The sequence below is a fragment of the Bufo gargarizans genome, chromosome 1, assembly GCF_014858855.1.
Source record: "Bufo gargarizans isolate SCDJY-AF-19 chromosome 1, ASM1485885v1, whole genome shotgun sequence".
In the NCBI taxonomy this organism is placed as follows: domain Eukaryota; kingdom Metazoa; phylum Chordata; class Amphibia; order Anura; family Bufonidae; genus Bufo; species Bufo gargarizans.
The window spans coordinates 250,158,582-250,183,324 of NC_058080.1; the positions used below are offsets into that span (position 1 = coordinate 250,158,582).

The window sequence follows — 24,743 nt, forward strand, 5'->3', positions numbered from 1 at the left end:
AGCATCCCCAGAAAGCACACATACAGTTCAAGAACCACATGTGGGTTACAATGCAATTGTGGGCAGGAGTGCAATATAGAGGCATGTAATAACAATTCTGGAGCATCTCTTCTTATGGCTCTATGTTGTTCCATTCCTTTATAATTTCTACTAGACGTTATGAATGAATTGCTATTAGCCTTCAGAGGGTACAGAGGGGGGTAACCAGTTGCGGGGTGTACCTGCACAGACTGACTCTATGCAATCAGTGCTGCCATTTTCAGACTGGGCAGGGACACCCCCCCCCCCCCCTCCAAACTGGTTACCCCTCTCTGTACCCTTACTGAAGGCTAATAGCAAATCAATTATAACTTCTAGTAGAAATAATAAAGGAATGGCACAACATAGAGTCATAAGAATAGATACTCCAGAATTGTTATTACATGGGGAATGCATGGAGCTATTAAAACAGGCATGTCAGGAGCGGTGACAGGTCCTCTTTAACTATAAAAAAAAAAAAAAAGACATATTTGGTATCACCTTGACTGTAACAACCTGCACTATAAAATTATCACATGATCTATCCCATCAGGTCAAAGCTATAAAAAAAGAATAATCATAATATCCAGTTATCAAAAAGTCATATGTACCAGTAGAACCCACCTAACAATTTAAAGGGTGTGGTGGGAGTCTCAGACAGCACACTATATTGGGCACTGAAATGCTATATATGTGAAAAACTTGCAGTTTTCATTTTGCACGATCACCTACTCATTAATTTCTGCAAAATACCTGATGTGTCAAAATGCTCACTCTACCCCTTGATAAATATTTTGAGGGGCATTGTTTCCAAAATTGGCTCACTTATTGGAGGTTTCCACTGTACAGGTACCTCAGAGTCTCTGCAAGTGAGATGTAGCCCCCAAAAAAACATTCCAGAAAATTCCACCTTCCAAAAGCCAAATGGCACTCCTTCCCTTCTGAGCCCTGCCATGTGCTCATACAGCAATTTAAGAACCCGCCTAACAATTTAAGGGGCATGGTGTGAGTCTCCAAGACCTGGTCACTAATGGGGGCATTAATTCGGGGGGGGGGGGGGCACTAATAGAGGCATTACTATTACCTGGGGCATTATCCATTCTGGGTGGCACTAATGGAGACATTAATATTACTGGGGGCACTAAGGGTGCACTATTAATACTGGGAGCCACATTATGACATAGCAACTTAACACCCCATGTTAAGCCATGCCCCAACAACTTAACTTATTTTTTGTTGGGAAAGGTGGCAACCCTACAGAGGACCTACGGGGGCATTATTAATATTGGTGGTACTATGGGGGCATTATTATTCTATAAGGAAAAAAAATAGATCATGAAAAAAAAAAAAAAGCGGCCAAACTAGAGACCGAAAGATTAATTGCCAAAGAGAGTAAAACTAACCCTAAAATGTTCTTCAATTATATAAATGTTAAAAAGTATAAATCTGAAGGTGTCGGCCCTCTAAAGAGTAATGAGGGGGGAGTCGCAGAGAGCGAAAGCTGTTAAATATTTTTTTTCTCCAATGTACTCACTGAGGAAAATAAACTGTCAGATGAAATGCTGAATGTAAAAATAAATTCCACATTAAAAGTGTCCTGTCTGACCCAGGAAGAAGTACAACAGCGACTTAAAAAGATTAAAATAGACAAATCGCCAGGACCGGATGGCATACACCCCCACATCCTAAGGGAATTAAGTAATGTCATAGCCAGACCCTTATTTCTGATATTTGTGGACTGAAAAAGAGTGTCCCACAGGATTGGCGCATGGAAAATGTGGTGCCAATATTCAAAAAGGGTCCAAAAACAGAGCCTGGAAACTATAGGCCGGTAAGTTTAACATCTGTTGTGGGTAAACAGTTTGAAGGTTTTCTGAGAGATGCTATGTTAGAGCATCTCAACGGAAATAAGCAAATAATGCCATATCAGCATGGCTTCATGAGGGATAGGTCATGCCAAACTAATTTAATCAGTTTCTATGAGGAGGTAAGTTCTAGACTTGACAGCGGCGAATCAATGGATGTCGTGTATCTGGACTTCTCCAAAGCATTTGACACTGTACCACATAAAAGGTTAGTATATAAAATGAGAATGCTCGGACTGGGAGAAAACGTCTGTAAGTGGGTAAGTAACTGGCTCAATGAGAGAAAACAGAGGGTGGTTATTAACGGTACATACTCAGATTGGGTCACTGTCACTAGTGGGGTACCTCAGGGGTCAGTATTGGGCCCTATTCTCTTCAATATATTCATTAATGATCTTGTAGAAGGCTTGCATAGTAAAATATCAATTTTTGCAGATGACACTAAACTGTGTAAAGTAATTAACACTGAAGAGGACAGTATACTACTACAGAGCGATCTGGATAGATTGGAGGCTTAGGAAGAGAAGTGGCAGATGAGGTTTAACACTGACAAATGTAAAGTTATGCACATGGGAAGGAATAATGCAAGTCACCCGTACATACTAAATGGTAAAACACTCGGTAACACTGACATGGAAAAAGATCTAGGAATTTTAATAAACGGCAAACTAAGCTGCAAAAACCAGTGTCAGGCAGCTGCTGCCAAGGCAAATAAGCTAATGGGTTGCATCAGAAGGGGCGTAGATGCCGGTAATAAGAACATAGTCCTACCACTTTACAAATCATTAGTCAGACCACACATGGAGTACTGTGTACAGTTCTGGGCTCCTGTAAACAAGGCAGAAATAGAGCTGGAGAGGGTCCAGAGGAGGGCAACTAAAGTAATAACTGGAATGGGGCAACTACAGTACCCTGAAAGATTATAAAAATTGGGGTTATTCACGTTAGAAAAAAGACGACTGAGAGGAGATCTAATTAATATGTATAAATATATCAGGGGTCAGTACAGAGATCTATCCCATCATCTATTTATCCCCAGGACTGTGACGAGGGGACATCCTCTGCGTCTGGAGGAAAGAAGGTTTGTACACAAACATAGAAAAGGATTCTTTACGGTAAGAGCAGTGAGACTATGGAACTCTCTGCCTGAGGAGGTGGTGATGGTGAGTACAATAAAGGAATTCAAGAGGGGCCTGGATGTATTTCTGGAGCGTAATAATATTACAGGCTATAGCTACTAGAGATGGGTCATTGATCCAGGGAGTTATTCCGATTGCCTGATTGGAGTCGGGAAGGAGTTTTTTAGTCCCCTAAAGTGAGGAAAATTGGCTTCTACCTCACAGGGGTTTTTGTTTTGTTTTTCCTCTGGATCAACTTGCAGGATGACAGGCCGAACTGGATGGATAAAAGTCTTTTTTCGGCCTTATGTACTATGTTACTAATATGGAAGGCATTACTACTAATGGGGTTGCTATTGGGGGTAGTGATTACTACTTAGGGCGGTCTGGGAGCACTATTACTATGGGGGATTATCTGTGTAGCAATGTAATTTTTGCAGTATAGTATTTAGAGTCTTGGGGAGCACAGCGGGCACAGTATTGGGGGTAGCAGCAGGATGATGATGTTGGGGCACCAGGAGGGGGACGATAATCAAAAAGTGAGAAATCTAAGATGTCTGTTTGTCAAACTCTGCAGAGACACAGTTGAAAGAAGTTTTCAGGGTGGTCTGAGGAATGTAGTGCTGTAATACTTTGTATGTTTTGTAAAGCTGTATGTAATGTTTATCCAAAGATATCTTTAACATTAGGACTTGGGGGGAGGGGTTGGATTAAGAATTTGGCATGAGGGGAGGAGCCATTTCAATTTTTGCTCAGGCAGCAGAAAGGCTAGAATGGGCCCTGCACAGGAAACATTGCATCCACTGGTCCTGACTCTAGTACCAGGACGTTCTGTGAGGCGCTCAAAGCTGGATCTTCCCGTCTTGATGTGCTGCTGCTCTTCCTGGTACTAGGAAGATACCCGGGCCATGGGCAGTGAATAAAAAGTAAGGGAGATCTATACTGCCGGTTGTTATGTACTATGGTTTGTTATAACATATACTATGAAGGGCTAAGGGTTTTATACTATATACTATGAAGGGCTAAGGGTTTTATACTATATACTATGAAAGGCTGGGTGTGTCATACTATATACTGTGAGGGGTTGCGGTATGTTATACTATACTATATATTATGTGGGTCTGGAGCTGTTGTACTGTATACTTGGTGGGGATGTGGGTGTTATGCTATATACTGTGAGAGATTGGAGGATATTATTATACTATATAATCGGTGGAGATGTGGGTGTTATGTTATATACTGTGAGGGGTTGGGGGATGTTATACTATATAATCGGTGGGCTGGCAGTGTTATACTATAACCTGTGAGGGGCTGGGGGTGTTATTCTGTATATGGTGTGGGGCTGGGGGTGTTATGCTATATACTCGGTCGGGCTGGGGTTGTTTTATTGTATACTGTGTTGGGCTGGGGGTTTTATAGTGTATACTGTGTGGGTCGGGGGTGTGATGCTATATAATCGGTCGGGCTGGGGGTGTTATATCGTATACTTTGTAGGGCTTGCAGTGTTATACTATAAACTGTGAATTTTTTCTATCGGCCAGCAACTTACCCAAGGAATTTTCCTCATTTTTGCTGCAGCTTTTGAGGTTTGTACTCACACGGAACTTTTTCTCCTTTAACGGGTCCTTCTTCCTACAGCTCCAGGGAACAGCAATGGGGGCGGCTTGTGCGCCCGCATATGCTAACCTGTTCCTGGGGCTGTGGGAGAGGGACCTTTTCCTGTCAGACGGACACGTCGTCATGGACCGCGCCATTTTATGGGCGCGGTACATTGACGACGTCTTCATGATCTGGCAGGGTACGGAAGAACAACTCCACGACTTTTTCAGGCTCCTTAACACGAACTCCAGAAACATCAAATTAACGTATACACACCACAAATATAGGGTGGATTTTCTGGATGTGTCCGTCTTTAGAGACCATGATGGACAGATCGGAACTGATGTCTTCCGCAAGGAGACAGCCGTTAATGCCTACCTGCACGCAACCTCTCTACATCCCAGGAATACCATCTCCGCTATTCCCATCGGCCAATTTTTACGCATCCGCCGGATATGCTCCGACGATGCAACTTTTGAGAGGCGAGCCTGTGAGCTGAGGGATCGTTTCCTCAGGAGAGGCTATAGTCACCGCTCCATTAAAAAGGCATACCGACGGGCTAAGATGCAGGGACAGGTCCAACTTCTCCAAACAAAGGGAGATAGGACATCTGACAATAGGAGCCGCTGTATAAGCAAATATCACTCCCATTGGGACGAAATGAGGAATTGCTTAGCCTCACATTGGCCGATCCTATTGACTGACCCGGTCTTGGAAAGACTCCTACCTCCACGACCCTTGGTCACAGCTCGCAGGGCTAACACCTTGCGTGACAACTTGGTCAGAGGTTATCTTCAACCAACTCTCTCCCCCCTGTTCTTGGGACAGGGTAGTCCCAAGACTGGCTTCAGACCGTGTGGCAAATGTTCTGCGTGCCCCAATATGGAGCGGGCTTTCGACTTCACAGACTCCTCGGGCACCAGAACATTCAGGATTAACCATACCCTCACATGCTCCAGCACACGAGTAGTGTACTACGCCCAATGTCCCTGTCCCAAGATCTATGTAGGCCTCACGACACGAGAACTCCGCGTCCGTGTGAGGGAGCATGTGAGGGATATCCTGAACGCACAAGAACTAAAGGATGGTGAGGTTCTCAAACCGATTGCAAGACACTTTAGGGAATTCCACTCATGTAACTCGAAACTCCTCAAAATAAAGGGGATTGACTGTATTCAGGTGGACCTCCGTGCGGGATGTGTATCCAAAAGGCTGGCTCAGTGTGAAAGCCGCTGGATTTGGACCCTGGGGACATTACGTCCCGAGGGCCTAAATGAAAATCTGGGATTCTCCGCTTTTCTGTAACCGCTGGGCCCACGACTGTGGACTCGATTATTTCTTTTTACAGCATGTGTGTTATTCACTTACGAATTTTACTGACTTTTTTATCCCTTTATCTATTCTTTTGTCTTCCTCTACAGCACTTCTACATCGCTTTGTAGGGACGTCCGCTTTATTATTTTTCTGTTCTAAGCAACATTGGACCTCGCTTTCGTGGCTGTTCATCCTTTTAGAAGCCTAGCTATGCCATTGACTTGCTTGACATGATATTTTGACTATGGATGGTAACTGAGCATCACCATGTGTTTATGGATCTTGGATTGACTATCCATTTGATAACCATTATCCTCCAGTACCTTCCTATATTCCTCTACACCATCTATTTTTGTTAGCACTTTTTCCCATCACCCTCACACACATTCAGTCCCCATATATATATATATATTTTTTTTTCTTCATTGTTACACGATGTAGCTTTACCTTTTATTTTCGGTAAATCATCCCCCAGTGGTCTTTCTTCACCCTTCACATTCACGCACTAGCACTTTATATGCACTTTTATATTTAAGGGTATTTGCGTATCTTTAAAGGGTATGCAAACCATTCCGTCACTTCATTTACCCCTTATCATTGAATTCTTTGATCGGTCTATTGGGTCATGTACCCCGCTTTATCATGTATATAGATTTTCATTGTATATATATTTAATATTCATATTTGTATATTTACCTATTATGATCATCATGTATTTATTTATTATTTATTTATTACTGGTTGGGTATCAATATTGTCATTTTTAATTTTAATTTTATTGCTTATCTTTAATCATGGTTGATCCATTACACACGATATTTGCCGGAACCTATATTACACTTTATTTGTTCAGTCCGGATTACTTTTTATTCAATCATTGCTGGTTTTATTCTAATCAAGGCTTGCCCTTTGCTGTCCATACCTTAATTATGTCCATCATGTTAATGAAGTGTACAATTATATATCTATATGTCTATGTCATGCTACATCATGGTGAAATTGTATATATATGTGTCTATTATGTTTATAATATATCCACTATTCATACTATTATATATCTATTTATATGTCACTATGACATCTACATTATGCTATTTACTTGTAAAAACATACTTTTATATGTACATGTCTTATGATGAGTGGTTGCTGGGCTGCCCACAAAATTGAAAAATTGGATATGCCAGCATATATACTATTATTTCTGCGTTGTCCTTAATTCTGTATGTTACATTTCTTTTGATGCACTGACGTCCCGATCCTCCTCCCCTTCTGTGTTGTGTGCGCGCGTCGTTGGTCACCGCCTACGGCATCTCACGCCCGAGCGTCCGGACGTCACGCCGCCCGATCATGTGACTGTGTCATGTGGTGTGGGCGTGTCGACGGGACGCCGGCCGTGGGACTGCCGGAAGTGACGGTGTGCGGATTACGCGCGCCATTCCACCAACACACCAGGAGATGAGTAAGTGCTGTTTTCATTGGTTGAAGGAGACATTAAATACCTGGTCCGCAGTGATGGCGCTACCCCCTGACGAAGGCACGCCGAAACGCGCGTTGGGGTAGCGCCATCCTGGTTTTCCGTTCACACTTGGTCCCATACTGGTGAGTGTCTGATCACAGGTTCCCAGCCATGGCTATGTGCTGCCAATGTTGGGCTATCTCTCTTGGTCCATCACTGTCTATATTATTGGTACACTGTTTACACATTTTTGTATGACCTATGTCCCTTGTACCATATTTTATGCACTATAGCCATGGCGGTCTGCCCACATCTGATCTCCACTCACCCTTTACATTAAATAATTTATCATGTCTGCATTTATGGGTTGGTCATTGTACCACACATTATCTGTTTTCCCATATCTGCAGTAATACAATCGATAGATCATTATATTTTGTGACCAGTGTGTCCGTCCAGGGTGGCGCTCGTTTTCTTTTTCCCTGCTCCCTTACCCTATCCTTGGCATTCACTATATGTGTGTTTTTTTATCGTGAACTCAATAAAAACGTATATATTTTTCTAACGATTGGTACTCTTAGCTCCTTTCTTCTGTTTTCTGCCTATAAACTGTGAGGGGCTGGGGGTGTTATACTGTAAACTGTGTGGGTGTCACTGATAATGGAAAGAAGTAAACACCACACCAAAAACCAGAGGGGAAGGGAAAAGCCACTAGGCCTCAACGCTAGGGAAGGGAACGGGTCACCACCTAAAGAACCCTACTCCTGGCCCTGACTCCTAACCGCATGGGCACCCCTTGAAGGTAGAAATGCCCATACACAGGAACCTGGAAGCCCTGGAGACCCTGAGGAGCCAAGGCAGGCTGAGATAACCCGTTCCTTCCCAGATGAAGGAACAAGCGTCTCCCTGAGGCCTAGTAACAACAAGCAAGGGGAAAAGACAAAATACAAACAAGCGAGACACTTAGCTTCTGTTGTAGAAGGATGAGGAGAAACTCAGGGAGAACTACACTCTAGCTTTTTCCAAAACCAAATGAAGCAATATACCGCATAGTCAGAAGGGTGTGGTCAGACTATAAAGGGTAGAAGTGATGACCACTGAGCAACAACTGAGACAAGGAAAGTGGTCATAAAACCTAATAAATCAACATTGAATCAAGAGAAATCAAGGAGGCTGTTAGATTTCTCCACGCTCAGCCAGTCTCCTTGATTTCCTGACATCAGTCACCTGAGGGACCGTGACAGTACCCCCCCCCCTTCTACGGGTGACCTCCAGGCACCCAGGACTGACCTTATCAGGATGGTCTCTATGAAAGGCCTTCACGAGACGATTCGCATTAACATCGGTCCACAATCCTGCTGATTTGAAATTCTAAATGACCGTCCACCTTGACAGGAGCGGGAGGCAAGGAGGATGGCTCAACAGGTTCGACACATTTCTTTAACAACGACTTATGAAATACGTTATGAACTTTCAAAGCCTGAGGAAGTTCAAGACGGAAGGCTACAGGGTTAACAATGGCAGTGATCTTATATGGACCAATAAATCTTGGGCCCAACTTCCAAGAAGGTACCTTAAGCTTAATGTTACTTGTGGACAGCCACACATAATTACCGACTCTCTGGTCCGGACCATTCATACGTCTCCTGTCAGCCACACGCTTTTATACCTGTTGCCCATCTTTTTCAGGTTATTATGAATTTTCCGCCAAATTGAAGACAAAGAAGAGGAAAATCATTCCTCCTCAGGAATACCGGAAGTTTGAGAACCAGAAAATGTGCCAAACTGCGGATGGAATCCATATGTCCCAAAAACCAGCGACTTATCAGTGGCCTCCTGTCTACGGTTATTAATGGCAAACTCAGCTAACAAGAATGAAGACCACTCCTCCTGGTTCTCCGAAACAAAACATCTCAAGCAAGTCTCCAGATTCTGATTGGTGCGCTCCGTCTGTCCATTCGACTGAGGATGAAAAGCTGAAGAAAAGGACAATTGTACCCCCAGTCGAGTACAGAATGCTTTTCAGAATCTGGAAACAAACTGAGACCCCCGATCACCAGATCAGAGAGAATGCAATGTAGTTTCACGATGTTATCGACAAACACCTGTGCAAGAGTTTTGGCATTAGGTAGCGCAGGGAACACTATAAAATGCGCCATTTTGCTAAACCGATCAACTACCACCAGGATCGCGTTTTTTCCAGAAGAATTCATTAAATCCGTGATAAAGTCTATGGACAAATGAGTCCAAGATCTGGACGAGATGGGTAACGGAAAAAGAGATCCAGAAGGCTGAGTATGTGTCACCTTAGCATGTGCACAGTTACTACAGGTTGACACATAGTCCTCAACACACTTACGCAACCCCGGCCACTAAAATCTGCGCATGATGAGATAGACAGTGAATCTACTCCCAGGGTGTAGGGTGTCCAGCCAAGAAAGTACAGTGATGGTCCTTAAATACCTTGTGACGTATGTCTGAGGAAGCAAACAATTTCCCTGGAGGACAAGAGTCCGGTGCATCCTCCTGGGCCCTCTAACACCTTAGCTTCAAGATCAGGATATAGGGCAGATATGACTACCCCTTCAGACAAAATAGGACTAGGATCTTTAGAATCACCCCCCCAGGAAAGCTGCGTGACAAAGCATCCGCCTTGACGTTCTTAACACCAGGGCGGTAGGTTAAATCTGGTGAAAAAAAAGCCACCATCTGGCCTGCCTTGGATTCAGTCATTTAGCTGACTCAAGGTAAGGCCTCATGCACACGACAGTATTTTTTCACGGTCCGCAAAACGGGGTTCCGTTGGTCCGTGACCGTTTTTTCGTCCGTGGGTCTTCCTTGATTTTTGGAGGCTCCACGGACATGAAAAAAAAGTCGTTTTGGTGTCCGCCTGGCCGTGCGGAGCCAAACGGATCCGTCCTGAATTACAATGCAAGTCAATGGGGACGGATCCGTTTGATGTTGACACAATATGGTGCAATTGCAAACGGATCCGTCCCCCATTGACTTTCAATGTAAAGTCAGGAGTCCCTTTTATACCATCGGATCAGAGTTTTCTCCAATCCGATGGTATAGTTTAACTTGAAGCATCCCCATCACCATGGGAACGCCTCTATGTTAGAATATACCATCAGATTTGAGTTACATCGTGAAAACTCATATCCAACAGTATATTCTAACACAGAGGCGTTCCCATGGTGATGGGGACGCTTCTAGTTAGAATATACTACAAACTGTGTACATGACTTCCCCCTGCTGCCTGGCAGCACCCGATCTCTTACAGGGGGCTGTTATCAGCACAATTAACCCCTCAGGTGCCGCAGCTGAAGGGGTTAATTGTGTGTATCATAGCCCCCTGTAAGAGATCAGGGGCTGCCAGGCAGCAGGGGGCAGACCCACCTCCCTCCCCAGGGGTATCAAAGGCCGTCTTCCATTCGTCTCCTCTTAGATCCTTAACAAATTATATGCCCCCCTCAGATCCAATTTAGAGAACACCTTGGCACCGACAATTTGATTAAACAAATACAGTTTTAGTGGTGACCACAGAGAAAGACGTATTGAGACAGTTGTCCATGCAAAAATCACTCCAATCAAGAATCTGTCTTGCTTGCCAATCGATGGTAGGGTTATGTTTGCTTAACCATGGTAAGCCCAAAACCATCGGAGCAGGCAGACCCTCCTACCCATAACATGAGATAGATTCCTGATGGAAATCATCCACTTCTAAATGGATGTCATTTACCACCTGCTACAGGCATTTTTGGGTAAGAGGTGCAGAATCAATTGCAAAGACAGAAATGCTTTTCTCTAGTGCACTAGTAGTCAACCCATGAAAGCGAATGAGCTGTCCATCAATCAGGTTAACCCCTGCCCCACTATCGATAAATACCTTGATTTCCACAGTTTTGAACTCTAGCGCCACCTTGGCAGACAGGATAAATAGGGTACTACCAGTAAATTACAAAAGTACGTTTTATTGCTCCCCACCCACACCACCAATAGTTAATCGGGGATTAAATGTTTTTCTTTTGTTTTCACCTTGACACTGAATGTACGGGCAAATATTCACAAAATGTCCCTTCTTTCCCCAACAAAAAGAGACTCCCTTCATATGACCAGAGCTCTTACCAGCAGTCCCAGGAGTAGCCCCCCTAACTGCACAGGCACATTACAAGTCACAACCACAGGTGTCTCTTTACCATAAGTGTCAAAGAAAGCCGTCACCTTGTTTGACAGTACGTCTTGAGGGTGAGGACCCCTAGATCTCTCCCTCAGGCGTCTATCAAGACGTAGAGCAAGGGACATAGCTGCTTCCAATGTCTCAGGATTTTCATGAAAGGCCAACACGTCCAGCAGCCTCTCAAATAGACCCTGACAGAATTGGCTGCGGAGAGCAGGATCATTCCACTCCGTATCCGTAGCGCATCTCCTAAATTCAGAGCAATAGATCTCCGCAGAGCGCTCTCCCTGCCGTAAACCATGTAACTTGGTCTCGGCCTGAGAGATCCGATCCGGGTCATCGTAAATAAGACCCAAGGCTCTAAAAACTTTATCTCCTGACTGGAGGGACGGTGATCCGGTCAGCAGAGAAAAAGCCTGCGACTGGGCGTCACCTTTAAGCAAAGAAATTATCCTATCCACATGTTGACTCTCGTTCCCAGAAGAGTATGGACTCAGCTTAAAGTATAATTTACATGACTCCCTGAACCGGATGAAATTATCACTACCTCTAGAAAATCTGTCCGAGAGAGCCACCTTCGGTTCAGGCCAGGCATGATACCCACCACCGGAACCAGCCGCCTGTGGTTTCTGCCGTGTGGAGGTCTGCTTCCTCCAAAGACAGCCCTTGCATCTGTTGGACCAGTGCAGACATAGAATCCATAGCTGCACTGACCTGAACAAAAAATGGCGGTTATGGTGGTAGATTATGTCACGGATGAGGTAAAGGAGTAAACGCCACACCGACAACCAGGGGGGAAGGGAAAAGCCACTAGGCCTCAACGCTATTGAAGGGAAAGGGCCAAAAGATGGATGTATTTTTATGACAGAAGCGTTTTTGCTGATCCATGAAGGATCCGGCAAAAACACTGGTGTGAAAGTAGCCTAAGGCCTCATGCACACGGCCGTTGTTTTGGTCCGCACCCGAGCCGCAGTTTTGACGGCTTGGATGCAGACTGATTCACTTCAATGGGGCCGCAAAAGATGCGGACAGTACTCCGTGTGCTGTCCGCATCTGTTGCATCCGTTTCGTGGTCCGCAAAAAAAATATAACCTGTCCTATTCTTGTCCGCGTTTTGCGGACAAGAATAGGCAGTTATATCAATGGCAGTCCGTGCAGACCGCAAAACACACAACGGTCATGTGCATGAGGCCTAAGTTGTACTTTTCAGCCATGTAAACTGTGTTGTGCACTGCCATGTATCAATATCGTAGGCTGGGGATCAGCAACATCCAGAGCTCCAACTGTTCTGAAACTACAGCTCCCAGAATCCTCCTTTCACATCTATGGGAGTTACAAGAACAGCTGAGCAAATGTGAATGCTGGGAGTTGTAGTTTCACAGCAGGTGGAGTGTCGAAGGCAGTGGCATAGATAAAGGCTCATGGACCCAGTGCAAGAGTTCAGCTTGGGCCTCCTTACCTCAGTGCTTTGTGGACAGGGGCACACATAGCCTTTGCGGTGCCTGAGGCAAAAATTGAAACAGCAACTCCTACCCCCCCATGCCAAATTTTTGACCTAACCCCTTCTCTTCAGTCAGAGGAGTGACTTGACCAGCATGTACTTTGTATAATATCGGTGTCTTCTTAAGCAGGAGTCTTTGGACTCCCTCAGGCTTCTGGGCTACCTCTGCACCTCCTATAGCTATACCCCAGGCCGAAGGTTGCTGAGCGCTATTGTAGGCCATCAATATGATTTTTATGATTTTGACATTAAAAAACCCACTATGGGAAGAGGAGAATTAATTGACAAAGTGGAAATTTAAAATGAAAAAGGCTATTTATTTTTACATTTATTTTTGACACTTCTGACCCACACTACAGTTAGAAAAGAAAATTCAAAAGGAGAAATGAAATTTTCTTTTCAATGTTGGCATGCATTTTGAAGACACTAAATAAAATTAAAATGTTAAAATGTTATTTTAATTATAACTAGGTTTTTCAATTTAATTTTCATTTTGGCAAGGTTTTACCTCCAATAGTTGGTGACTTTGGTAAAGGAAGTTTCAGACGATCGGTGGGGTTGGAATCCAGATTGTAGCTGTCAAAGAGGGAGCAGGAGGAGAGGTGAGAGGTAGACATGTTGTTCAAGTAGCTTTGAGACATATAGAAGTGATATGGCGTGATAACTAGACAAAGAAGAGATGGGTGTGATGGTGGCATGTTTAAAACCAGAGGGGAAGACACCAATGGTTAGTGATAGGTTGAAGGGATGGGTTAGGACTGGGATAAACATGGTGGGGTGGTTGGGGATGAGGTGGGATGGGATAGGGTCAAGCGCTCAGGTAGTGAGATAAGAATAAGAACACTGGGGCAGGTTTACTAACCCTATAGATGGTGTAAACTTAGACAAGGGGGGTCCTTTAATAAGGGACCTGCCACTCTTTTAGCAGAAAAATAGTCACAAGTCCCTGTTTTAATCAGCCGTGTGACAATATTTGGCCGGTTTCACACCATGTGGAAACAGGAGTAAATGCTACAGATAGATTATTCTAGCCAGGGCCTAGAGTCGTTTTATTTACCAGGTGCAAGGACTGCCATAGATGTGCCTAATGTATGACGAGACACACGCCTTGTCATAAATGAGACAAATCTTATGGCAGCGCAAGAGGGAAACTAAGACCGGCATAAAAAGATGTGCCCCAGAGAGTCTAGTAATATATACCATGTGGCTCAGGCTGAGTGATAAACTTGGCGCACGGACAGACCCTTTTGTATAACTTCATATCAACCTCCGACACTCCAGCTGTGGTAAAACTACGACTCCCAGCATGCTCCATTCATTTCTGTGGAGTTCTGAGCCAAGCAAGTGTGCATCTCTGGAGTTGTAGTTTTACCACAGCTGGAGGGACGGAGGTTAGCCATCACAGGGTTATCTTAATTACCACAGAATTGTGCCACACCCTTTTCAATTCAACAATTAATATTCACTGCAAGAGTTAATAGCACAAGACAATGCAGGCCAGGGATATCAATGTTGGAGAGGAGTATTGGAGGGGTTAATGCAGGGCAGGGAATATTGTAATCAGGGCAGGGATAGCAGGGGTTAAGGGAATATTGATTGCAGGGCAATGCAGGGGATGAAAGGGTTATTGGAGATGGATTGGTGGCAGCGGGAAAGGGTTAATAATACAGGGGTATGGCAAGGTAGGGGTAAATGCAGGGATACATAGTCTCTGTTTCAGGGGGGGCTGCTCATCTCAGCTCAGGTCTAGTCTTCCATGTGTGTCCTTCCTCTGTTTGTGGTGATGAGCCCCCCTGGAGCCTTTTTCCTGGCTTGGGCTAATATAAGCCCATAGCGGCCCACCTCCCCCTCCTTAACCTAAGGCGCAGGGATATGACCTCATCGTGTGCGTGTGACGGAATACATGAATCCAGCCAGCAAAGGAGACAATATGGATAATAACAATACATTAGTAAGTGGCTTCTATTAATTTCCTCTACATAGTAAATGCTAATGGCTGAAGCGAGACAGCCCCTTTAAGCCTCTCCACCGTGACGAGCTAGCGGATTTTTCTAAAACTAGATGTGCCAATAATGATTCCCTTTGTACCAAATTTTGGAGAATGTGGGGCACTTCTAATATGGAGCCAAAAGGGTGGATCACTGCAACCCAAGGAGATTATGTAGTTACGGGGTTGGAGCGCACAGATATAGCATAAATAGGGACCGCAGCATTAAAGGGGTTCTTCGATTTTCCTATATTGATGACCCATCCTCAGTGACAGGTCATCAATATCAGATCGTCGAGGGCCAGACACCCGTCACCCCCGCCGATCAGCTGTATGAGGGGAGCGCAGCGCTCGTATATTTACTGGCCTCAGCGGTGACGTGTCTCCAAGCGCCACAACTCTGCTCGGTCATGTGTCGCTTGGGGACAGGTCACCACTGACGCCAGCCATCCATCCATGCGGGGACCAGAAGTGCGGTGGGACCAATGCAGTCCAGAACCAAGCAGCAGGGTGCAGGAAGTCTGATTCACTCCATAGGTCGCATGGGGGGGAGGAACATTTCTGAACAATCCCTTTAAGGCTGGGTTCACGCAGGACATTTTTGCTGCATAAAAAAACGCATCAGAAAAACGCATGCCAACTGACAAGATATAAACAGGTTAAAAGCATTATCACCATCTACACAGAAATGTGTGGTTTTATTGATTTTCACAATGCAACAAAACCAGGGGGAAAAATCGTCCTGTAAAAGCGCAGCCAGTCCTGAAGTATAGTGAGGAGCCATAGTGACTGGCACGGTGCACCCTCCGCCTCACACAGAGCGGGACCCTCTTACATCACGGTGGGGGGAGCAGCTCGTGCTTATTAGCCGGCGGCCAGCTCCTCCCCTCTGCATCTCCTCATGATGGAGACCTGATCACAGTGAGGTGAGTGCCGGCAGTCATGTCCTCTGTAACGGCTGTCTCTGCCTGCAGTCATGTCCTCATGATGGAGACCTGATCACAGTGAGGGGCCGCCGCCTGCGTGGTGAGTGCCGGCAGTCATGTCCTCTGTAACGGCTGTCTCTGCCTGCAGTCATGTCCTCTGTAACGGCTGTCTCTGCTTGCAGTCATGTCCTCTCTCATGGCTGTCTCTGCCGGTCCTCTCATGGCTGTCTCTGCCGGCTGTCATGTCCTCTCTCATGGCTGTCTCTGCCGACAGTCTTGTCCTCTCTCATGGCTGCATGTTGTTTACTGTGACCACGCAGTTGCCATGCGGCCTCTGTTGTCTGGGTGGTCACCAGCTATCACTGTTGGGTTACCAAGGCGATGCCAGGCTTCTGCCCTGTCCGATGAGAGGTGCACTTCTGTAATCTTCCCTCATACTGTATGAGAAGTGTGGGAAGCTGGCAGTGCCAGGTCTGTGCCCGTTTGTATAGGATCACCAATCTGAATTGGTGGTAAGGGTATGTTCACATTACACACGGTTTTTTCTGTGCAGTTTATTACAGAACCAGCAAAGTGAAGGAGATTTTCCAGAGCTCATGTACACGTAGGCTCGCTCCGTGTAGTCTAATCTCAATAAATAGCGCAGAATCGCAGATGTATGCACGTTTTTCAGATAGTTTTCAGGCAGGTTTCTTACATATAGCCTGGTTCACACTTGAGTGTATTTGATACGTGCATTTTTGTCGGACGTTTTCGGGGCGTATTACAGTAAATTTTTGGAAATAGGAAACACGCATCGTACGAGCGTTCTTGCGATTGACCACTGAGGTGTCCAATGAAAGAGACTTCCTGCGGAGCACCATCATCTTTTCCTGTGTGTTTATGTACAGAGGAGACGTCCATTTTGCCGCTTTCCCGTTGGAGTCTATGGATGCGAACGCGCGACAATACGCCCCAAAGAAGTTCCTGTACTCCTTTGGGCGTAAGGCGTTTTACAGCGAGTTCGTACGCGCTGTGAAACGAGCAGGTGAGAACCATGCCCAAAGGGAATGATTGTTTTTTGCCTGTTGAGCGTTTTATTTTTATTTTTTCTGTGCTGTAAAAACCTGATGTGGAATCTGCTTCAAAATGCGTTTTTTGATCCTGGGAACTTTGGATGTGACTTTGCAGCAAGAAGGAGCACGCTTTTATTTTCCATGCCGTGTTTTTTTAAACCTGTGGGCGGTAAAAAAAAATCCATATAAATTACCATGCGGTTTTCTACGTGACAGCATTGAGCAGTGGATTACATGCATTGTCTGCGCGGATTTTAGGTGCAGAATCTATGTCAGAAAAACCCAGTGTGAACTCAGCCTTAGGGCTCATGCCCACGAACGTAAGGGCTCCGTGCCCATGCTGCTGACAGCATAGACTACACACACATACACCATATACATGGTACACTTACATAAATACACCATGTATACACTACACACACATACACCATATACAGGGTACACTTACATAAATACACCATGTATACACTACACACACATACACCATATACAGGGTACACTTACATAAATACACCATGTATACACTACACACACATACACCATATACAGGGTACACTTACATAAATACACCATGTATACACTACACACACATACACCATATACAGGGTACACATACATAAATACACCATGTATACACTACACACACATACACCATATACAGGGTACACATACATAAATACACCATGTATACACTACACACACATACACCATATACAGGGTACACATACATAAATACACCATGTATACACTACACACACATACACCATATACAGGGTACACTTACATAAATACACCATGTATACACTACACACACATACACCATATACAGGGTACACATACATAAATACACCATGTATACACTACACACACATACACCATATACAGGGTACACATACATAAATACACCATGTATACACTACACACACATACACCATATACAGGGTACACATACATAAATACACCATGTATACACTACACACACATACACCATATACAGGGTACACTTACATAAATACACCATGTATACACTACACACACATACACCATATACATGGTACACTTACATAAATACACCATGTATACACTACACACACATACACCATATACATGGTACACTTACATAAATATACCATGTATACACTACACACACATACACCATATACAGGGTACACTTACATAAATACACCATGTATACACTACACACACATACACCATATACAGGGTACACTTACATAAATACACCATGTATACACTACACACACATACACCATATACAGGGTACACATACATAAATACACCATATACATGGTACACATACATAAATACACCATATATACACTACACACATACACCATATACATGGTACACATACATAAATGCACCATGTATACACTACACACACATACACCATATACAGGGTACACATACATAAATACACCATATACATGGTACACATACATAAATACACCATGTATACACTACACACACACATACATAAATACACAATATACAGGGTACACATACATAAATACACCATGTATACACTACACACAAATACATAAATACACCATGTATACACTACACACACACACCATATACATGGTACACATACATAAATACACCATATACATGGTACACATACATAAATACACCATGTATACACTACACACAAATGCATAAATACACCATGTATACACTACACATAAATACACCATGTATACACTACACACACATATACCATATACATGGTACACATACATAAATGCACAATATACAGGGTACACATACATAAATACACCATGTATACACTACACACAAATACATAAATACACCATATACATGGTACACATACATAAATACACCATGTATACACTACACACAAATACATAAATACACCATGTATACACTACACATAAATACACCATGTATACACTACACACACATACACCATATACATGGTACACATACATAAATGCACAATATACAGGGTACACATACATAAATACACCATGTATACACTACACACAAATACATAAATACACCATATACATGGTACACATACATAAATACACCATATACATGGTACACATACATAAATACACCATGTATACACTACACATAAATACACCATGTATACACTACACACAAATACATACATACACCATATACATGGTACACATACATAAATACACCATATACATGGTACACATACATAAATACACCATGTATACACTACACACACACATACATAAATACACAATATACAGGGTACACATACATAAATACACCATGTATACACTACACACAAATACATAAATACACCATGTATACACTACACACACACACCATATACATGGTACACATACATAAATACACCATATACATGGTACACATACATAAATACACCATGTATACACTACACACAAATGCATAAATACACCATGTATACACTACACATAAATACACCATGTATACACTACACACACATATACCATATACATGGTACACATACATAAATGCATAATATACAGGGTACACATACATAAATACACCATGTATACACTACACACAAATACATAAATACACCATATACATGGTACACATACATAAATACACCATGTATACACTACACACAAATACATAAATACACCATGTATACACTACACATAAATACACCATGTATACACTACACACACATACACCATATACATGGTACACATACATAAATGCACAATATACAGGGTACACATACATAAATACACCATGTATACACTATACATAAATACACCATATACATGGTACACATACATAAATACACCATATACATGGTACACATACATAAATACACCATGTATACACTACACATAAATACACCATGTATACACTACACACAAATACATACATACACCATATACATGGTACACATACATAAATACACAATATACAGGGTACACATACATAAATACACCATGTATACACTACACACAAATACATAAATACACCATGTATACACTACACACAAATACATAAATACACCATGTATACACTACACACAAATACATAAATACACCATGTATACACTACACACACATACACCATATACATGGTACACATACATAAATACACAATATACAGGGTACACATACATAAATACACCATGTATACACTACACACACATACACCATATACATGGTACACATACATAAATACACCATGTATACACTACACACAAATACATAAATACACCATGTATACACTACACACAAATACATAAATACACCATGTATACACTACGTACACATACATAATAAACCATGTATACACTACACATAAATACACCATGTATACACTACGTACACATACATAATAAACCATGTATACACTACACATAAATACACCATGTATACACTACGTACACATACATAAATACACCATGTATACACTACACATAAATACACCATGTATACACTACACATAAATACACCATGTATACACTACACACAAATACATAAATACACCATGTATACACTACACATAAATACACCATGTATACACTACACACAAATACATAAATACACCATGTATACACTACACACACATACCACAAAACGTTTAAAAAGCCTAAGGAGCTAAACTATCAGTGTTGCGTGAAGTTTTTTTTCCCAGCGCTGGCCCACACCTCTAACTCCTACCAATGTCTATCTGTACATGTCCCAACACTGCTTAGTCTCCATTGTGCCCCCCCACACAGTAGTTATGCCAGATCTGGGATGGTTGGGAGGTATGCACACATAGACTATATAGACACTACACTCACATAATCACATATACAATATACACCATACAGTATATAAATACTGTATACACTTACAGTAGATTTACCTACACCATTTACATTTTATACACATTTGTACCTGGCACTAAAGACATATTATATTCTGTGCTATCCAGAATACAGCACCACATACCTTTTACATCCAGTGACTTCTCCTCTGATGCAGACCTTCTCTTTCTTCATCTTCTCCTTTGAGAGCAGACCGCCATGATGATTTTTCACCCATCTCTCATCTCTGCAGTTTGACAAAAGACATCTTGGGTTCCTATTTTTCCATCATCCTCCTACCTTGTTAACAACTCACCTGCCACCTTCAATAATAATAATAATGTGCACTAGTTCAAAAATGCTCCCGTTCTGTGTGCCAGTACAAAAAATTCCCTCAGTGCCCCCAGTTGAGCCAATGTCCCCATAGTGCCCCCATAATGTGTGCAAGTATAAAACACCCCTATATAATGCCCCTGGTAAATGCTCACATAGTGCTCCTCTCCTCTTCCGCATAGTGCCCCCATAATGTGCCAGTATAAGATTCCCTCATAGTGTCTCCCAGAATGTGCTAGTATAAATGACCCTTTTTAGTGCCCCCATAGTGTGCCTATATAATATGCCCCCATAGTGTTCTTCCTCCCCTCCAACACCATAGTGTCCCCATAATGTGCCAGTATAAGATGCCCCCATAGTGTTCCCTATGTGCTAGCAATTCCCCCAGTAGATGCTTCCCATGTGCCAGCAATGCCCCCAGTAGATGCACCCATAGTGTTCACATGTTCCAGCAATGTCCCCAGTAGATGCCCCCCATAGTGTCCCCAATGATGTGCCAGTAGATGCCCCCATAGTGTCCGCTTTGTGCCAGCTATGCCCCAGTAGATGCCCCCATGTGTTAGCCGTGCAGCCAGTAGATACCCCCATAGTGTTGCATATGTGCAAACAATGCTCTCAGTTTCACCACAGAAAAGCAAAAATAAATAAAAACACTTGCCTCCACCCTGTCAGCAATGCGATGCAGGCCTCTTCCGACCTGTGTCCCGCGCTGTACGGCTCAGGCGGCACGATTACGTCATCGCGCCGCCTGCATCGGCCTCTGATAGGCTGCTGGCCTTATGCAGCCTATCAGAGGAACACGGAAGGGAGACGCCTCCCCCTTACCCTGCTGCAGTGTTCATCTGCATCGCTGTCCTGAGGACGGGGATACAGATGAATGTAGGGAGATGAGCGCTTCCACAATGCAAGAGCTCCTCTCCCGGATCAGGATTCAGCCGGTTCTCCGATCCGGCTGTAATTTTAACAACCGGATCTGTAGAACCGCAGCGAACCAGCTGAATCCCATGCCTGAGTGGAGGTGAAGCCCTACAGTTATGTGCAACGATCTCCTTCAAAGTATGAGGGATGCTATTACTATCCCCCGTCCTCATACAGCGGCACTCATTTAGGTGATCGGCGGCAACTTTAGATGGGCAGATTGGCCTGAGTATTGGGCCGTAAATCTTATTTCTGTGGAGACTCCACTCATGGCTTTCACCGGCCCCACACTGACCTCAGGCCTTGTTCACATTTCCATGTCCGTGAAGGATCCGTGTTTGGCCAGTGTGTCCGTTTTTTGCCCTCTATGTGTCATCCATGCTCCACAGACACTGCTCAGCTGAAAATAAAGTTCTATCCCAGGTATCAGCAATTCCAGCTGCTATGCAACTACAACTCCCAGCATGCATACGTACTTGGCTGTTCTTGTAACTCCTCTAGAAGTGAAAGGAGGATTCTGAGAGTGCCGGAGGTTGCTGATCCCTGTTCTAGATCATCTCCTAACAAGCATCCCTATTGTCAGTGTTTTTTTTACGGATCCTTAGACTTCAAAGGACGTGTTTGGCCAGCATCACGGACCAAAGTAGTTCATGTCTCCTGGATTTTTCTATTGACCCATGGTAAGTAGAAAACCACTGATGTGTGAACAAACACCTAAAAATCTATGGGTATGTGTGCTGTAAAATACGGATAGCACACGTCCATAGAAAACAGAAATATGAACGAGGCATTAGAACAGGGATCAGTAACCTCCAGCTGTTCAGAAACTACAACTCCCAGAATCCTCATTTCACTTTTATGGGAGTTACAAGAACATCCAAGTAAATGTTCATGCTGGGAGTTGTAGTTTCACAGCAGCTGGAGGTTGCTGATCCCCGCCTTAGGCCTCGTTCACATTTCTGTTACTCCCCTTTTTCTGCAGACCGCACACGTACCTATTGATTTTAATGTGTCTATTCACACATCAGTGGAGACATGCACTGCTTTGGTCTGTGATGCGGACAAAAAGCGGCCATTCTACTCTATGGGTCCGCGAAAAAACACAGAGGCATCCGTGTTTGGTCCACTGATAAGAGATGCTCTGGAAATACATTTTTACGGATGACACATGAGAGGCAAAAAAAGGACACACTGACATCTTCATAGATGGAACATGGACTGATATTTTTTTTTCACGGACATCGAATGGCCACGGAAATGTTAACGACGTCTTAGGGTCCATTCACATGTCCGTAAGCAATTTGCGGACCGCACATCGCCGTCACTATAATAGAAAATGCCTAATCTTGTCTGCAATTGCAGACAAAAATAGGACATGTTCTATTTCTTTGCGGATGCGGAAGTGCGGATCCGCAAATGCGGATGCGGACAGCACATTCTGGCCCTATTAAAAATAAATGGGTCTGCATCTGTTCCGCAAAATTGCGGACCCATTTTGCGGACGTGTAAATGGACCCTTAGAGCGTGTTCACATGCAGATTTGTGTGAGAGATTTCTGCAATTCTGCCATTTATTGACTGGGGCTTGAGGATACCCAGAAACAGTCCCATTCAGATGCAGAAATATCTGCTGTGTGTGAGTGTACCCTGAAGAGGTAGACGGGCTGGGCAGCAGAGAAGTAGTCATTGTGTTCTTGGTACCGGGTACATGGTGGGCTTTTTTTCCTCGCTTCATCATTTTACTTTTCAGTTGGACGTTCCCTTTAATTCTTATTTGCATAGTTCTGAAATGCAAACAGTGCTTACCTGTGTCTACACGTTTATCTCTGACCCAACCCATCGCTCTGGATGCCTAGTATGTAAATGGTCTGTGACACGATAGCTTCCAGATTTGTGGAGTTATTTCAGCGCACAATGAGCCTTTTCCCTGTGGCTATAGAACATTTACTTCTTAAAGGGCTTTTCCAGGATTATCCTCAGGACAGGATCCCGAGGGAAGGTCATCAGTATTAAAACCCCAGAAACCCTGTTTAAATTACCAGGGTTATGCCATGATTGATGGAAAAGATCACAAAGACGGGCGCTCCGTAGTGGACGCCACCACTAACAAAAGGGAGCGGTGTTCTGTGCGCTCACCAGATGAAAGGTCACATAAAGCCAGATGATAAGGCTGAGACTGATTCAGTTAGTCAATACCCATAGGCGATGGTTCGTCACCTTCGCTGGGCTCCTTCATGGAGGGCTGTGATCGGTGACTACATAGTGTGAGGTAGTCTGAGACACACCTCTTGCCTTATCTGCTTCAGGCGGCTGCTTCCCCCTCCCCCGTCAGCTCTGCCTCAGCTTGTCACCGGCTCACCAGGACGTCAGTACATGCAGGGGTGGTATGTATTACAGCAAACGTAGCATGCAGAGGTCGCAATAACGCCTGTACAAGCGGCATAGACGCGTGTTTTTGGCGATTTGACGCCTCCAAAAAAGTCTAAGGCTACTTTCACACTCGTGTTTGGTGCGGATCCGTCATTGATCTGCATAGATGGATCCGTTCAGATAATACAACTGCCTGCACCCGTTCAGAATGGACCCATTTGTATTATCTTTAACATCGCCAAGACGGATCCGTCTTGAACACCATTTAAAGTCAATGGAGG

At 43.7% G+C, this 24,743-nt stretch overlaps 1 protein-coding gene and 1 long non-coding RNA gene across 4 annotated transcripts in view; one reads left to right on the forward strand and one right to left on the reverse strand.

Moving 5' to 3' along the window:
- Positions 1-15,907: 15,907 nt before the first annotated feature.
- Positions 15,908-24,743, forward strand: part of LOC122924934 (sodium/hydrogen exchanger 9B2-like) — a 59,357-nt gene continuing 50,521 nt past the window's right edge. For 2 of the 3 annotated variants that reach the window (XR_006387464.1, XM_044276472.1), the window contains exon 1: positions 15,925-16,064. The gene's annotated coding sequence lies outside the window, so the exon portion shown is untranslated. Of the gene's footprint in view, positions 16,065-24,743 lie in introns of all 3 variants that reach the window. The other variant, XM_044276479.1, reaches the window with a different exon arrangement.
- Positions 16,166-24,743, reverse strand: part of LOC122924950 — a 29,415-nt gene continuing 20,837 nt past the window's right edge. Inside the window, exon 3 of the long non-coding RNA XR_006387466.1 lies at positions 16,166-17,179. This is a non-coding gene — a long non-coding RNA (uncharacterized LOC122924950). The remainder of the gene's footprint in view (positions 17,180-24,743) is intronic.